Genomic DNA, 19,173 nt, shown 5'->3' on the forward strand with positions numbered 1-19,173 from the left:
AGCAAGAGGAAGGGATAGAGGTTTGTCCGTATAGTTGACTGAAATCTTAGAAAGATTTTGCAAGTTGATGATAAGGGTCTCCTGAGTACTTAAGGTGGCAACAGGGGGGTGAAGGGGCCTAGGAGCCACATGGCTCTGCCAAGTATGACTTGTGATATTGAGGACAAGGTGTATAGCTTCCCTGAGCCTTAGTTTTTGATATGTATATGTCAATATCACCTAAATTTGTTGGAAAAATTAAAGTAATTATACCATATCTCATAAATCCTAAGATACTGATTTCAGCCTCTCTGAAATTAAGGTATATCTTAAAATCTATAGCATTTTAAAGTCTATGGAATAATAGTGTGCAAAACTCACCACACAAAGTGGACACTCACTAATTATGGACAGCTATTACCCAGTAAGAGCCAGAAGTTGTATCCTGTAAGACATCCTGCAATACACATTAGGCAGCTAATAGCAATACCAAGGTAAGCCAGATTGCTGGAGAAGCAGAACCACATCTTGTGTTTACTGTACATTGGTCATGCTCTCTCACATTAATGGATGTACCCGAAGGGTTCTGAGACTCTTTCCAAATCTGAGATTCCACATTCCGTGGTCATTAATCCATTACCATAACACTACCAACCACCAAAGAGTGCAATATTTTATGAATCCAGAATGAAGACACACAATTTCTCATCATCTACAAAATGATATCCAGCCACTAAATGTTTGATCTAGCCCAAGTCATTGGCTGTGGCCCAATCCATCCAGAGCAACCCAAACTTCTTAGAACCGTATTCTTTTCTACCTCTGGATCTTTGCACATGCTCTTCCTTCCACCTGGAATTCCTTTCTCCTTCCCTCTTTCTTGCTTTCCCCTGTGCTAGGGGCAATGAACAGAGCAGTGGCAAATGGACAAGGCTCCTGCCCACACATCACTTCCAGCCCTGCAGAGAAGACAGTTAAACAAGGAATAAGAACAAGTAAAGGCAGGAACTGCAGAGAGTGCTGAGATTATCAAAATGGGGGTAAGCCCCTCCCTGCTGGCCACCTGACAGAACCCTCTCTTCTTTCAAGACATAACTCAGCACCCCCTCTTCTGAGAGGCTGTCGTGAACCCCTCAAGTTGGGCTGACTTCCCCAACCACAGAGTGTAAGCCTATGGTAGCACCTTTTGCTCCGGGTCTAGGGTCTCTGGTCCCACTTCAAGACTATAAGCTCCTTGAGCTCAGAAATGTGTTTCATTCATAGCTTAGTTCCTAAGACAGTGGCACAAACATAGTAGGTGCTCAATAAATACTGAATGGAGATGAATTGATTTATTTTGTGATTGGTGGATTTCTCCCTATGAAAAATCTTACAAAAGATACAAATAGCCAATTGCATTTATCTTCCTTTCTCTCTGGGTCTCACTAACTGTCTCTACAAAATCAGGGAATTAGAGTTACCAACACCGTTTTTCTCTTTTATTTTATTTTCCTTTCTTATCTTTTTTTTTTTTTTTTTGCTTTTTTGCAGTGGAAACCTTTCATCAACTGCAGTAGTATCCAGAGGCCCAATGTGTAATGCAAATAAAGTCTGAGCTTCTCTGAAGCTGGGGGTGGGACTAAAGCTCCAAGCTCACCTCCACTTTCCTCTCCCCAGGAAGGGTACGTTTCATTCCCTCCATCTCCCTCTCACCTCTGACACTGAACCAGCCTGTGATTAACTATATCTTGAGTAGCCAGATTCACCAGGAGCAGATATTAAGACCAGAAGATAACAATAAATATTTATAAAGTGCCTAAGACCTGCTGGAGCAGCCAGGCCCTTTTAGAAATGATCTCGTTTTTGTTTTTTGTTTTTGTCTTTCCACCCTTTTCTCTTAGCCCCCAATTTTTCCTTTTCAAATTAAAAATAATCTTGTATTTCTAGTTCCCTTAAATATTGTTGGAGAACAAGTTAGTGTTATAAATAGATATCACTATGAAGCATGGTATTCATTTAATCCTCACAACAAAGCTGTGGGGTTGGTTTTAGTAATTCTGTTTCATAGCTGAGATCAGCCAGGCTCAGAGAAGAAGAGCCGTTGCCCAAGATCCCTCCAGGAAGTTGGCAAGCACAATCCTAACCCCTCAGTGGGCATTTACGATGCCGGTACCTCTCTCACCAGCAGGTTCATGCTTACTAATTGATTTAATCCACATAAACCCCCAAGAAACAGACACATTGTTTTTGCCACATTACAGATGAGAACACAGAGAATTAGAGAGGCGAAGTAGTTTGTCCAGGGCCACATAATCAACAAACACTGGGCCAGGCCTTGAACCAAGTCAGCCTCATCCGTGCCCAAACCTGTGCCTGTGCCCACTGTGGAGCCCACACTGTTACTTCCCTTCTCCGTTTTTGGGACTTCTTGCCCTCCTAGGTGGGGCTGGGGGGAATGCAGAAAGGCTGGGGACGTCAGGGTCCGTGCAGAGGCATGCCCCATGATCATTAAGCAAACCAGACCACCCGGGGCAAGTTGGGTTTTCCTGCAATCCAGCTGTGTGACCTTTGACAAATTATTCATGTTCTCTGTGTCTCAGTTTTCTCAGCCACAAAATGGGGATTATAATAATAGCAAACTCAGAAGCATCGTAGTAAGGTGTGAAAAATGCTTAGTATCTGGCATAGAATAAGCACAGTTGTCTCTCCATCTCTGTGTGTTCCACATCTGTGGATTCAACAGACAGCTGAGCAATAATACTCAAGGGGAATAAAATTCACAAAGTTCCAAAAAAGCAAAACTTGAATTAGCCACTCACTGAGTACTATGTTGAATCCATGCAAATGAAGTGATGTGTAGGCATTACGTTAGGTCATCTAGAGATGATTTAAAGCATATGGGAGGATGTACTCAGATTATATACAAACACTATACCATTTTGTTAATATATCAGGGACTTGAGTATCCTCAGATTTTGGTACCCTTAAGCGTCCTAGAACCAATCTCCCCAAGGTAACAACTGTATTCAATAGTTGTTAGCTATTAATATTATTCTATGTATCTAAAAAGCCTAGCAATTAATAGCTGCTCTTTATGTGATTACAGTTGAGTCTGTGTCCTGCTGGATTCCACATACCCACGGAACGTTTGACCATGAGGAAGTAGAACTAGCCGCAGAGCTGAGCCAGATGGGAAGCCTGGTCTTGTTCCTTCTGTTCCTTTTCTGTGGACAGCCTTCCACAGAAGCCTATCCAAACTGACAAATGCTCTTAAGCACCTACTGTATGCCAGACCCTGCTTGAGACTCCGGGTCCTGAGAAATCAAAGAGGCACAGGGTCTTCCTGCCTATTTTAAAAAAGTGTGGCAAAACATTCGTAACATAGTATTTATCATTTTAACTGTTCATAGGTGTCTAATAAGGGACATTAAATACATTAACAATGTTGTGTGACCATTAGCACTATCTATACCCTAAACTTTTTCATCCTTCCCAGCGAAAACTCCGTGCCCATGAAACAACAGCCCACCCTCCTCCCCTCTTCCCAGCCCTTGGTAACCTCTATTCTGCTTTCTGTCTCTAACTGCATTTGAAAAGAATTCTTTTATTGTGGTAAAATATACACAACATAAAATTGACTGTTTTAACTATTTTCAAGTGTAGAGTTCAGCAGCAATAAGCACCTTCACATTGCTGGACAACCATCACCACCATCCATCTCCAGAACTTTTTCATTTTCCCAAAGTGAAACTTTGGACTCATTAAACACTAACTCCCCATTCCCCTCCCCTCGGCCCCGGACGACCACAGTGCTACTTTCTGTCTCTCTAAACTTGACTACTCTAGGTACTTCGTATACGTGGAATCATGTAGTATTTGTCCTTTTGTGCCTGGCTTATTTCACTTAGCATAATGTCCTCAAGGTTCATCCATGTGTAGCATAGGTGAGAATTCCCTACTTCTCTAAGGCTGAACAATACCCCATTGCACGTGTGTACTACAGTTTGTTTGCCTATTCATTCAGCAGTGGACACTAGCCTTGCTTTCACCATTGTTGTGCATAACGCTGCTGTGAACATGGCGAACATTTCTCCCTGTCTTTGAGCTGCTTGTGGTCTAAAGTGGAGGATGGACGTGTAGATTCGCCTGCATGTTGCCCTCAGTGAGCTCTTTCCTCACCTGTGAAACAGGAATAATGTCACTCACTGTAGGAGGCGAATGAGGTGGCGCACGGCTTAGGGCATTGCCGGCCACACCGCACACAGTCTGTGACTGTCACCTCTGGCTGCACTTGCTGCTGCTGCTAGGCAGGAAGTGTCCAGTGACGGGAGAACTGGAAATGGGGTGGCTAACTCGAGCTCTTTCACGAACTTCCTGGCAAGCAGGCCTGAAGATCTTGATTTTCCAGATGAGGACACAGACTCAGAGAGGTCCCTCCGTGATGGTGTGGAAGAGGTGGGCCCGCGACCCGGCTCCCTGGGGCTTCTTGCTCAATTCTTGGCAGCAGGGACATAAAGGCCCAGGGGAGGGAAGGCAAAACATAGAAAATCCCCCTCATTTGCTTTTTTCCCCAGGAAAAAAGCAAGCACATTTGTCCCAGGCAGCCTTAGTGTGGGAGGGGGCTCTGGGTGTGAGCAAGGGTGTGAACGGGGAGACCGGGAGCGCTGCCCAGGCAAAAGCCCAGAGGGAGGAGATAGAGCTGCTGCGGGAGACGGAGACAAGACGAGGGAGGCGTGCAGGGCGTGTGCAGGGGAGGGTGGGGCCGGGTCAACAGGGGCAGAGCGAGGTGGCCCTGCCCAGTGCAGCTCCGGGTCTGAGAGGGCTCTGATGAACTGCCCAAGGTGTGCTTCCGGGAGATTAGTCACACTGATTGGACAGAGGTGCTTGCCCTGCAACTGTTTCCTGCCTTCGAACCACAGGTAGTATTTTAAAAACTATGTGTGCGTTTTGCCAACATCACAAACATAGTTCAAAAAGTCAGATAGTTCTAATTCATATAAAGCCCGTTCCCGTCCACCCCCAAAACTTACTACCCGGAGACAGCCACCGTCCAGTCTTTCTCCCACTATGTAACTCCGTATTTCTAAATGCTTTAAACATCTTTCTTCATGTTCCACCTTGAGGCATGCCCTAGTTGCTTCCTATCACAGAAGAGAAGGACGTGGCTGTCTTCTCACACAGCCACTTCACATTCTTCCAACTTGCCATTCTAGTGATAACGTGATTTTTGGTCAGATGAGTGTTTACAGTATTGTGACTGTGTAAATCGCAGCTGAGCCATTATCAGATTATGATTAAATTTTTGCTTTTGTGTGACTTATTCTTTCTGCTGGAATTGATGCCTTATTTTAAAACCCTATTTGCTTCACTTTTGAAACACACTCATCCATCTCCCCTCTGTGGGAAATGTTAAGTCTCAGAACCTTCAGGCACGTCAGGTGATCAATGCATCCACCTGGCTTCCCCCTGGTGCCCTCCGGGGCCCTGCTCTGATACTTGTTCTCTGCCTGCTGCAGAGAGGCAGCCCAGGATGTGTCGTGAGGTCCCTGATGCCAACCAGGTAAACAGGGTGAGAGGCATCTTGGCCTAATTTTCATTCATCTATAGACTTTATTCAGAAAATACCTCCTGTGTGCTTCTGGGCCCCAAAGAGGTCCAACGCCAGAGGCTGGTGATATAGAGATGAATTAGGTGTCATCCCTGCCTTCAAAGGGCTCTGAGACCAGTGGGGTAAACACAGTGTGTTGGGCCCAAGATGAGCTTGGGGAGTTATAGGAGCTCAGAACAGAAGCCCTCACCTCAGCCTTTGGAAGGGTCAGGAATTATGAAAGGCTTCCTCTAGGAGGTGATGTTAAATGAGCCTCGACTTGTTAGGAGGAGTTTTCCAAGAGTTCTGGGAAGGGATTCCGGGTAGGAGAACATCATGTGCACAGTCACGGGAGCATGACAAAGCATGACTCCTTCTGGGAATATCAGGTAATTAATTAACGATGATCATGCAAAAGGATTCCAGCCGAGGGGTAGGCAGGGTCTTGTGTGCCAGGCAAAGGACCTGAGGGCAGCGGAGAGACACGCAAGGATTTTAAGAAGAGATGATATGGTCAGGCCTGCATTTTTTAAAAGGCAGAGTGGCTGCAGTGTGTCAGATAGAGAGGGGAGAGAGAGAGACGGGCTAGTGAGGGGGACGCTGAGGTCTGGCAGAGTATAAGGAGACCTCAGCTAACACTGCCACTGGGGGTGAGGCATGGGCCTCGAAAGACCTTAAGGAGACCAAATGGACTGGACTTGGGGACACAGGGAACGTGGGGAGGTTGACCGATAATTCCCAGGTATCCAAAGGAGAAAGTGTTTCAATTCAATACATGCCACCTGGGAAACCTGAAGCTACGCTGGGCTGGGAAGAAGGCCATCTTGGGGTATTGGGGGACCAGAGGTGCTGAGAGGGTGGATGCCCAGAGACTGAAAGAGCAGGGAAAGGCCTAGGGCCTTCAGAAATTAGAGGGCAGAGGCAAGATTGAAAGGCTGTGGGGTCAGAAGAGTTGGGACAGCCTGGTAGATAAGAGCATGCTCTGGCCTCAGGTGGCCCTGGGATTAAGTGCCAACTCAGCCACCTGCTTCCTGAGCTTCAGTCTCCCCATCTGCAAAATGGGGACCATAATACTTCCAACTTCATGGGATGGGTGTGAAGATCTAAAGCAACCTTGGCTATAAAGTGCTTGGCGTGGTGCCTGGAACATAAGTACTTCATTTTGTGACTTCCTGTTATTTGTGTGGGGGATTAAGAACAGCTTCAGAAGCAGGTGAGATTTGAGCTGACCTCAGAAAAGGAGCAGACAGGGGTGGCTTCATAGGTGCGGGACCTGTGCAGGTCCACGGGGCCCTGAGCTTAGAAGGGCCCTCCCTGTATGTGGCTGAATGCTCTGTTTTGCCATCTTGAAGTTCTTAACAATTTTTGAGAAAGGGGCCTGCATTGGACCCTGCAAATTTGGTAGCTGCGCTGTGTGTAGGAAACAGTTAGGCAGAGAAGGGAAGGGAATGCTTTTGAAGCCAAAGGGCCTGCGAGTGAAGGCATGGTGGAACTCAGTCAGCGTGAGGCACGGTGTCCCTAGCTAGAGAGCTGTGTACAAGGGGAGAGTGGCAGAAGTTCAAAGTGGAAAGCAGTGAAAGCCTCAAAGGCAACACGGAGGAATCTAGATGTCATGCATTGTATACGCAGGGAGACTTCCAAACTTTTAAAATCTGGAAATGGTAAGCTCAGTGATGGTCAGGCAGAACACTGGTGGAATTGGAGGTGGAATGGTGTGGAAAGTATTATGGTCTGCATTTTACAGAGAAAACTGAGATCCAGAGAGGTCATATGAATAGGGCTCCAGTGTGATTTTCAAGTCCCCTAAACACTTGTGCCTTCATGGACTCCTTTCTCCAGAAAAGCGTGTGTGTGTGTGTACATATACATAATTATAGGTTATGACTGCATTGGTATAAAGGCAAGTATATTACTATTCTATACTAAAACATTTTCTTTGACCCAAACTATGGTGGGCCCAGGGTGCCGCGCCTGCTGGCTGAATGAGTAAGACACCCTGGATGTGAGTCGCTCAGCTCTTCCATGCTGCAGCCGGAACCCCTGGGCCCTTCTGGAATGAGTGCGCAGTCCTCTTCCTCCTCAAAGGGATGGCAGGTCCTTTCAGCTGGAACCTGCTGTGCCACCAAGGACTTTGCGTCCCAATTTCCTGCAGAGGGAAGTGGTTGTTGTCTGGGTTTGGAGCCGGAAGTTGGTGCTGACTGACAGGTAGAAAAGGGAGAGCTGTGCATGTCCCAGGGTCTGGGGAAAAATCAAAAGTCTCATATCTGCAGATACCTGTGACTTTACCCCGGGTGCCACCTGCAACTTCAACCCCAGGGGCTGCCTGCCTGCCCCACCCATGGGGAGGGCGGGGAGGCTGAGTCAGCGGCGGCGGCTGGGGATGCTGTCTGGAGAGGAGAAACATCACCGTCTGTCTGTCTGTCAGGGTTCCAGGGAAACCTGTCTGGAGGTGGGGGAAGCATGCAGGCCTTTCGTTGTGTGTCAACTGCTCACATAGCCAGGAGAATGGGCAGAGTAATAGCTGATGTTTCTGGAGCAGTTATAACGGCCCCAGCACTAGGCTTAGTTCTCTATTTACACCACCTCTTTCATTTTCACATCCACCCAGGAGGCAAGTGCCTCGGTCAGGATGAGCCAGACATGCTGCAGGAATAAAAAAAAAAAACCACCATAAGTGGCGACAGACACAAGGTTTATTTTTTGCTCATGCTCTACGTCCATCCGTCAGTGAGGCAGGGAGAAATGTGGCCAATTGTGAGTCTGAGAAGCTGAGAAGGTCTGAACGGCTGGGAAGGCGAGGAAGGAGGGGTCCAGAGCCTGGGATTCAGGAGGTCCGGTGCCAGTGTGAGGAGAGCTCTGGAAAGATAAGTGGGAGGGGTCAGGCGGTGGTCCCTGCTCTGGGAGACGTCAGGGCAGAGCAGTGGCCAGCCAAGACAAGAGCCAGGTGCGGCTCTGAGTGTGGTGGCTGGTGTGGAGCAAAGGCCAAGGTCCCTGAGGCTGAGGAGGTCAGAGGTGCGGCAGATGGGGCCACGCTTCTGTTGCTGGAGAGAGGGGGTCTGTGGCAGGAAGTTGCAAGCCCCTGGTTAAGTATATTGCAGCTTCCTGGGGTGTAAATTTTACCAGGATATGAGGCTGGTAAATGACATTTTTTAATAGTCAAATGTGGAAACATAAAACACAAGACCTCAAAGAAGGGTGTGTGTGGAGGCCCACGTGCCTCCACAGTGGGGAGTGGGAGGGGCACTCGATGTGGAAGAGCCGCCTAAATGACACTGGGGACGGCAGCCAGGAGGACTGGAGATGCTAATAATGACGATAGTTAACAGTTGGCAAGAGCTTATCATGTGCGAGGCACTCTTCTAGACCCTATTCGTGTTTAGCAACTTCAATTTTCTCATGATGCCCCATAGGGACCTATCATTTTTATTCCCGCCTTACATAGAAGGAAAAAGAAACACAGAGGAGTTACATACCTTGGCCAAAGTTGCATCGCGAGTGGGCGGGATATGGACTGAACTCAGGTAAACTGGCTTTAGATCCCATACTCTTAACTGCTACGCCAGTGCTTTTCCAACGTGGGTAACCATTAGACTTGCCTGGGTTGGGGTGGGGCGGAGGGTTTGTTAAAGCAGAATGTTGGGTCCCTCCCCTAGCGTTTCTGATTCAGTAGGCCTGGGGTGTATTTCCATTTCTAAGGAGTTCCCAGGTGATCACTGAGCCGCTGGTCCCAAGGCTATACTTTGAGAACCTCTGTTCCGCTTCACACTGCCCCCCACACAGACACACGTGCACCTCCATTCAGTTCACAGCAGGTATAGCACCTTCTTCCAAGTGTGGCTGCCAAATGCCTGGCAGCCGGGGTGTGTGTGTGTGTGTGTTTGTGTCACAGGAGGGTAGAGGATTAAGCTGTAGGTAGCACTAAGGGACAAAAAAGAAGCTCAGTCCTGCTTCTGGGCCCTGAGGTGTGTGGAATATGGAAAAACAAACCATCTCTGTGGAGAAAGCAAGGGATACAGGTTCCACTTAAGACCCAGAGGCAGAGGCACGCACAGTGGTGAGATGTTAACTGAAGAGTGTTTGGCACAATACAGAGATTCTAGAGCGCACAGTAGGGACAGGGGGCAAAGAAGGCAGCAGTAGTGGGCAAGAATGAGCCACCGTGGGGTGTTAGTGGAGCGTTGCTGCTATCTAAAGACAGCAGTACAGGAGAGAAGTCCCTGGAGCGTTCCCCTCCACTTACAGAACCTTCCCAGGGCCCAGTGATGACAGATAAGCCAGGGGCTGATGCTACCTAAATAGAGGTCATGGGAAGGGAAGAGGGAGAGGTTTGGAGTGAGGCAAAACCAGGTGTCAGCCTCTGCAGAGCCAGCTTTTAAAAAGCATAAATTCACATGTAACAGAAGTGACCAACTTTTTGCCTTCAGAAGAAAGTCTCCCACCCGTCTCATTCATTGCTTTTGCGTGAGTGTGTGGGCCACCTCCGTTCCCCACCCGCCGTCTCTCCTGCAGTTTGTGGTCCAGCTTAATTAAGAGCTCTGCTGGCCGATTAGTCTCGATCACCTCTCTAATTGGGCACCAGCTGTGTTTTCTCTTGACAACGGCGCCTTTATGGAACTTCTAAAATGCATTACATGAAAAAACACAACAGTTCCAGGGTTATATGATCATAAAACCAGGAACACTTGTTTTCGACAGAAATGAAGAGTTTCTCTCTCTCTCTGTTCCAGAAAATATTTTTTGAAAAGTTGGGAGGGACAGCAGGGAACGGCAAATTCTTCGTTTGTTTATGTTCTGAATATGAACACTGATTGTGGTTTTGCATAATCACAGGTGTTGGTGCATAAAGACTCGGGAAGTTTCCTGGCAGAAAAGTGAGACTTGAGAAATTGAACCATGAATGGCTCCATTTACGAACAGGTACTATGATTGACAGAATGACTATTAGTAGCTAGTATTAGCTGAGCTAATATGGGCTTAACCCAATGCCAAGCACTTGACATGGATTATCTTGTTTAAACCTGACAGTTGCCTTATGGCCTTATGAGGTGGGTACAAATGTTCACCCCATTTTCACAGATCAGGAAACCAAGGCCTAGAAAGATGAAAGAATTCATGTTCAAGCTCACACAACTCACCATTAAGTAGCTGAAAGGGAATTGAAACCCAGGTCTGTCTCATGCCAAAATTCCTTTCTGCTTCTCTCCAACTAAACAATGCGATTAACTTGTAGAGCTAAAGTGCTCTGCTTGCAACAATTGCAATATCAACAATGACCTCTAACATTTGTACAGAGCTTCGTAGTCACTGAGTTCTTTTACGTTTGCTGTCTCATGTGATACAACAGCTCTGTGCAAGAAACAAAGCAGTTGCCACAATCCCTGTGTCACAAAGGAGAGAACTGAGATACTACAGGGCTAGACTGCTCACCCAGCTGCACACCACCAGCAAAGAGCCGGGCCAAACCTTTTGGATTCCTGCTCCAAATCCGGTGTTCATACCACTACTTCCCACCCTCTCCCAGTGTGGAGCTTCCCCTTGAAGAAAGGAGATACATATATTTCCAACCATTCATTCATGCATTCATCCCTTCATTCAGTCAGTCAGTCATATTACACTTTTTGTTTTCCCCGTCCTGATTATTTATGCGTTTACTTGGTTGCTGTCTGTCTCCCTCCTTGGAACATAAGCTCCATGACAATAAGCTCTTGTGCCTCTTGACAATTATATTTCCAGGCTCCTAGAACTTAGGAGGTTCTTAATTAATATTTATTGTTGAATCCATTCAAACAAATATCAATCCATTTGCTCAACAAACATTTATTGAACATCTACTATGTGCCAGGCACAGTTAGGCACTGCACTGAACAAGACAGGTATGGTTCCTACCTCTATGGAGCTTTCATTCTAGTGGGGGATGGGGAATTTATACACAAGTATTATAAATAAGATCATTGCTGCTGATTGAGACTTGCATCAGGTGGGACTTTAACAGAGTGATGTGACAGAAAGTTCTTGCCTGAGAGCTATTCACATACTGCTGGGCCAGGCCTCGCAGCCAGCAGGCAGATTTCTTCTCATATGGGTAGTGGAGTGGGGGCTTTGCAAACCCAGAGCCATGGCACTTGACTCAGAGCAGTAGGGCCTGGGCAGGGGTGAGGCAGGGGAGGCCTCCCGAGAAGGAAGCGCCGTAGTGGTTTCAAAGACAGATGAGAGTTCTCTAGGAAAGGGGTGGCGAAGACCCTAGGCCTGTACAAGGACGGGTGGTAGGAGGCCAGCTGACACCATGCAAGGGGTGACTGAGCCTTGGTGTGGGGTGTGGAGAGAGGGGAACAGAGAGGTGAGAGAGATGGGTATGGATCAGGTCCCAAAGTGCCCTGTTGGGATGACTAGTTTTATGTGTCAACTTGGCTAGGCTCTAGTACCCAGATGTTCAATCAAACACTAATCCAGGTGTTGCTGGGAAGGTATTTTGTATATATGGTTAACATCTACAATCAGTGGACTTTGTAAAGGAGATTATCCACAGTAATCCAGCTGGTCCTCGTCTAATCCATGGGTAGGCCTGAAGGGCAAGACTGCGATTTTCCTAAAAGAGAAGAAATTCTGCCTGTGAACTGCAGCTCAGCTCCTGCCCAGTAGTTTCCAGCGGGCGGATGGCTGACCTCCTCTACAGATTTCAGACATGCCTAGCCAACCCCTACAACTCTGGAAGCCAGTTCCTTAAAGTAAATCTCTTGATTGATATATAGATAGGTAGAGATAAACATACATAGATTCCTAATCGCTAACTGGCTCTGCTTTGCATGGAGACCCCTTCCTGACTGATACACATGGTCCAGCTAAGTGGTTTAGACTCAAGCCTTAAGGTGATGGACTGGGGTGGCAGCGTAGCAAGATTTGGATTTTTAAAAAAATGGCTCTGGCTGCAGTGTGGACTGGATTGGAAGGAGCAAAACTGGAGGCTGGTAGACCACATTGGAAGCAATTGCCTGAACTAAGTCATAGCAGCGAAAACGATCTGGAAAGCCTAACTGAACCAATTCAGTTAGGAAAGCAGAATTGACAAAACTTGGTGTCTAATGTAGAGGGTGAGGGAGAAGGGAGTTGCCATGAGCCCTAGGTCCTTCGACATCTTGGTAGATGGAATGTAAATGCCACAGGAGCAGGGACTGTGTTCTGTCCCCTGCCATACTCCCTGCTTCTAGAACAGTACCTGGCACCTGGAAGGCGCTCATCACACATTTATGGAACGGATAGTGATGCAATTCTCTGAGACTCAGCTCACCGATGGGATGGTCGGGTGGTGAGGATGAGGAGTGCACAGCGCAGTTTGGGGAGTGTTGAGCTTGAGGGGCCGTCAGACTGCCAGGTCCAGAGGCCCAGAGGGAAGCCGGAGAGATGATCTGTGTGCAGGAGAGGGTTCCGGGACCGAGGCTGAGCACTGAGTCTTACTATGGGGATGGTACCTGAATCCAGGGGCAAAGTCACCCTCAGAGTGTGTGGGGGGAGGAGAAACGAGGTTGGGGGCCAAATATTGGAGAAATTGCAAGATTTAGGGACTGGAGCAGGGAAGAGACTTCTCCCAGGAGAATGAAGGGAGAGGAGGGAGCAGAATCAGAGGACATGATGGCAGGGAGCAGAGCGTGCAAGGACAGAGCGCTCCTGCGGCTGCCGAGAGGGGACCATTTAGATTCACAGTGGTGACCTTGGCCGGAGCGGATTTGTTGGGGGTGGAGGGGGCAGACGTCAGGCTGCAGAGATTTGAGGAGGGCACAGGGAATGAGGTAGGGGAGGCAGTGTCTCCAGTGGTCTCTCCCAACCTTCCTACTAAATAGCTGACAGCTCATTTCCAGCCCATTTTCAAGGGCCTGAAACTGAGGCACAGAGAGAAGTTGGTTCAAAGTCATGAGCGAATGGGGGCTGTGCCAGGAGACAACAGCCGTCCAGACCACACACCACCTTTCACGCCTTGGTGGGAGACAGACTTTGAACAGGATGGTTGTGCAGGGTGGGGCTGAGGCCCTGTCAGGGCTGATCACAGCCGCAGCCTACGACGTGCAGGGCAAGAGTCTCCAGGGCGTGCGAGAACATTTTCTCAAGGGGAACCACCTTCTCTCGAAACAGCTTGTTCTGCTGAGTTGACAGGAGAGAGGAATGGGGACTCCTCAGTCCCGGGCCTTGTGCCAAAACACGGAGCAAAGACGCCGGGAGGCCGAGTCTGGCTGTGGCCCCCCGGTCCTGTGGGGGCCATGCCAGCTCGTCTGCCTTCACAGGGCACTGGCAGGCACTGTCTGAGTCGGATTTGTTTGCTTTAAACTAACGTCGAAAGAGTACTTACTATGGAACATGACCTGTGTTCATTATTTTACATACTTGGATTTATTTAATCCTCATAGTATTCGATTAAAAAATGTATGCTGATTGTCCTTATTTACAGATGAAAAAACTAAGGCCCAGAGAAGTAAAGTCACTTGCCCAAGGCTTCACAGCTGGGTCTGTAGGTGGAAAAGCAGGGATGCTTAACTCTTGAATCTGTGGGGTGGATGACTATGTAGCCCTGGAGTACGGGTTCAAATAATCCACACACGCAGGGATGAGGACACAGGTCGGGCTTCCCTCTCTGGCTCTGGGGCCGTTGGGAAATTCCACCACTCTGAGACTCTGCTTCCTTATCCCTAAAACAGGGGTAATGACGCCCGCCTCATAGGATAAAAGAAGACGAAACAGAGCGTCTCCAGCCTAGGGTAGGTGCTCCATACATGTTAACTCTCCTTCCTGTTTTTGTCCTTTGGAGAATCCTTGGCCCGAACCCGAAGGTTAGAAGAATAGGGCAAGAGCACTGAACTCTGAATCAGAAAAACCAAGAGTCTAATGCTGCTTCTCAGCCCTACTGGTTATTTGATTTTGAACTAGTCACTTTTCCCTGGCAGGGCCTCCGTTTCCCCAGCTCTAAAATATGGGGAGATCCGTTTAGTCCAGGATGGTGCTCAAGCCCCAGCGACCCCCTTCTGCTCTCCTGCAGATGTCACCAATTGCTCACGGCCTTTTCCACTGAGCCAGGCAACACCTGAGAACCCTTCTCAGTGCGGACTTCCTACAGGTTGGCTGTGATTCTGTCAGTAGGCAATTATGCCATGGCTTAAATCACCATGTTTCAGAAATGTACTTGCCTCGATGCAAAGCCCTCTGATAAAGGCAACATATTAATCTTGGCATATATGTGTATTACTCAGGATAAGTTCTTACAGGAGCCCCAGAAAGCACGGGTAAGGTGGTTGTTGTAGTTTTGTGTTTGGGGTTTTGTTCTGTTGTGAATTGGGTAGGGTATAGATGAGTAAGTCTGGGGCGGAGGGTTGATCTAGGGTTGTGTATCCAGAAGATAACAGGGAAGGCGACAGTTATCGCGAGGGAATTACCATTAAGCCCAATATACAAATGAGAATACTGTGCTGGGAAGTGAACCGGCTAACTGACTTGCCTGTTGTCACAGCTGGGAAATGGCAGAGCTGAGACGCAAACCCAAGCAGGTCCACCTCCAGAGCTGAGAACTATGCCATTAATGTAAAATCCATTTATTTAGCCCCCAAATGATTACTGAATGCCCACTTTGCCTCAGGCACTGTTTCCAGTGCTTAAAATGCAGTAGTGAAACAAAATTGTCCGAATGCCTTGCCCTCGTGGAGCTTACGGTCAAGGGCCACATTTATTGGGCACCTGTTCTGTGCCTGGTGCTTTACCAACACTTGAAGCTGTGGGGCCCTATCTTGGTGGCTCCTCTTGGCTGGAACACATTTGAATCTTAGCTCCGTGGCTTCTTATTAGGTGAGGGAAGCCATCCCATCGCTTTGCTCCTCAGTTTTCTCATCTCAAGCATAAAGATAGTAACAGCTACTTCCAAGAGTTTCTGTGAGCTTTAAACAAAACAATATTTACGAAGCACACAGTACTGCAAATTTTGGATACTCAATAGATTTTTTTTGTAATCAGTATTATTAATTCTGCATCCTCTTAACAACTCTGTGAAGTTAGTACTATTTCCTCCATTTTGCACAGAAGGAAATTGAGTCTCAGAGAGTTTAAATCTCAGAGAGGTTAGGTAACTTGCCCAAGGTCGCAGAGCTAACCAGTGCTAGAACTAATAGAAGTCCAGGACTACTTGACTCTGTTGCACAAATATAACAATGTGGCCACGTGTTTTCCAAATCCACAATTGGACTAGCTGCAGGGCAGCAGAAAACCATGTTCCTCTTTGGCGTCTTATGCAACAAACCATATGGACCTTCAAGCTCTTACATAACCGGCCCAACGCTAACAAGAGGAAGTTTAACAACAACACAAAAAACAGATCACATTCACAACAGACCACCATATGTTCTCCCATTCCCTGACAGCAGCCGTCCCAACTCCCACTCGGGCGCCCACAGAAATCTTCTCCACAAAAACAGTTTCATTCCCCAAGTGACTCAAATGATTGATGCCTTTATAAAAATAAGGGGTTGGGGAGGGGAAGAGTCTGTGCTCCTTTGAAAGAAATCAGTCTTATTAATGCCTCAGGAAAGCCCAGAAACCTTCAGCCTCTACTTGTGGGCCTTCGGTTGGAACCTGGGGGCTCCTCTAGAGATGGCATGGCTTCTGTGACAGGGCAGCTCCCTCAACTTTGATGGCATCTGGTTTCTCAATCTTTAAGCCCCATAGCCCGGGATTTTGGGGGCATCCCATTACAGTTGGTCTCAGTCTCCGCATCTTGGTGTGCCCGTGCTCAGCTCAGGAGTCTCAAGTTCACTGGAGGTCTTCTGGAACTGAACCCAATTCTAGAAGGCTGGCTTGGCTGTGAACACTGGGGAAGGGCTTCCTATGTACACCCAGCCAGGCACCATCTTCCCATTCTGTATTTGATCCTATGCCTGGTCTCCTGCCTCCTTCACCTCCTCCCATCCATTTCCCGGCCTGCAGCCAAAGCAATCCTGCTAACATGCAAATCTGCTCCTGTGGCTCCACTGCATAAATCCCGTCAGCATGTCCTCGTGCAGGCAGGATAGCTTCCACATGCCTCATGGCCCGTGGGCCTGCACACTCCCGCTCTCTGCCTCCCTTTGCACTGCTTCCTTCCATTCCTCGTGGCCTTGCACTTGCTCTTTTCCCTGCTTAGCCCATCCATCCCCTTCTACAAATCCTCACTTGCAAATCTCAGCTTAACTGTCACCTCCCCAGAGAAGCTTCCCTATCCCCCTCAGTCCCCACTCAGTGGCCCTGTTAGAGTCTCTCATAGCGCTTCATATTTCTTCTTTCCCAGCACTGATCTCAATTGGTTGTGAGCTTCTGCTCACCATAAATTTACTGATGTCACGATTTGTGTATTTCCCCTTTCTTCTACTTGGTCTGTAAGCTCCATAAGAGTAAGACCAAGAATCTGGCATATAATAGGAGCTTAATAAACATTTGATGGATAGGCAGAGAAATGGCAAGGCCAAGGAGAGGGCACAGACCAAAGGGAGCCCTTCCACGCCAGCTGGGCAGCAAAATGATGAACCTGATGCCCTGTCAGCAGCAGCAGCAGCTGCAGAAATTCATATATTTAAGAGTAGCAGCCCTCTGACTACAATAATCAGTCACCAAGTCCCTACCACTCCTAGTGCAGGCCCCTCACCAAGGAGAAAACATGAATGTAGAGTGGCAGGGTGACTTCTGAAAGCCAGCAACCTCAGCCATCTGTGGGCTAGCAACATAAGGGTTGCTGGAACAGGAAGACTGGTCATAATGTAGCCCATGCTGACTTAGTAAGTTGTGGGTATAAATCCAGGGACCCTGTCCTATGACCTGGCCCAGAGCTCAGCCAGAGGATATTTCAATTTTCTCCAGCTGTCTCCTTTGGTGAATTTCCAAGAACTGAGACAAAGAACTCTTTCAGGGGTAGGAGATTGACCTGAACTGGGGAACCACACAGCAAGATCATGGATGCAGAGCCCTGAAAGAGCAGCCCCTGACTTACCGCAGTCAGTCCAGCTCCACGGGCACACATGGAGCAACATCTACGTGCTGGGCGGAGGAGATAAGGTGAACAAGACAGAGTTCCTGCATTTCAGAAAGTCCCCTAGACAAGTAGTTACAGAGGTGAAGATTGAAACATGCACAAATAACACTTAGATTATCAACGGGTAGAAAATGCAATGGAAACAGGTTGGGAGGTGGCTTAAGCTTGGAGGGGAGAAGGAAGGGGACAATAGTGGAGGGTTATTAGGCAGTGTGATGTGCTCCAGGCCTTGTGAAGGATGTTCAGAGATGGTGTGGAGGGACATGCTTGGTGGTGCAGAGTACAACGCCCTGTGGCCTGGCTGGAGAATGGTGGGTAGGAGCTCCTGACTTCCTACAATGAGGGGCCTGCTGGCTCTCCATGGGAAGGTGATGCAAGCAGCCTCACACTTTGGAGGCTCTGGAAACAGCAGATACAGAGGCCGCAGGGAGGCTGTTTCATTGGGCAGGTAAAGATGGTGCCTTGAGATAGAGGAAGAACATTAATACATCAAAAACATAAATCTCCACTCATATGTTTGCCTGGCTCGCTTCCTCACTTCCTTCAGGTCTCTGCTCAGAAGTCATTCCTGAACACTATAAAACAGCACCCCTTTCAATTTCTATCCCCACCCAGCTTTATTCTTCTATATAGTCCTTCTTACTACCTTTTATTTCATATATTTATGTGTTCATCTTTCTGTCACATGCTATTATCTGGATCCTTCGTGAGGCTGAGATTTATATTTATATATTTATTCTGCTTTTTCTGTTTCCTAACTTATTGCTTCATTTTTTTTCTTTATTAATTTATTCCTTCTGCTTTCCAACAGTTTATTGGGTTTTTCTTTCCTACATTTTTGACATAAGTTTTGTCCATTTGTTTCTGAAATTTTTTATTAATATAACTATTGAGGTATAAATTTTTCTCTGAGACTGCTTTTATGGTATCCCATGGCTTTAAGGCATAATATGTTCATTACTATTGTTTTTAAAGTTCTCCCTCTAAATTAAAAATTATTGAACTGAAGTTATGTAAATATTAAATCAATTTTTAATTGTATTTTAAATTTCAACTTTGATTGCTTTGTAAGAAGAGAACATTACCATAAGTATTTCTGCATTTTGAAATTTTTATAGTTTGGGCACCTAATACATGATAAATTTTTATGAGTGTGAAATGAGCATTTGGAAAAAACAGATGTAATCTGTATTTTCAGGGTATATACTTTGAAATATATTAATTAAATTTGTTTTATATTTGTTATTTATATCTTTGTTATATTTATTTACTAATTTAATTTATTCATGTCTTTATGCATCTACCTGGTTTATCAGGAATTGAAAATATAAATTAGTTTTGTACCATGATTATTTTGTTGTAAATGTCTTCTTACAACTCCTATAATTTTTTGCTTTATGACTATTCCTGCTGTGTTATTTGAGGTACAGGTTTTCAAAATTTTTATAGCTTCATTGTGACTTACAATCTTTATGTGCCCCTCCTTGTTTAGTTTAAGTGTTTTTTAATGCAATTTACATAGTTTCTCATATAAAATAGCAACCTCAGCTTGCTTTCCATTTGTATTTGTCTGTTACACATTTTCTCATCATTTTAT

The sequence above is a fragment of the Lemur catta genome, chromosome 3, assembly GCF_020740605.2.
Source record: "Lemur catta isolate mLemCat1 chromosome 3, mLemCat1.pri, whole genome shotgun sequence".
Classification (NCBI taxonomy): domain Eukaryota; kingdom Metazoa; phylum Chordata; class Mammalia; order Primates; family Lemuridae; genus Lemur; species Lemur catta.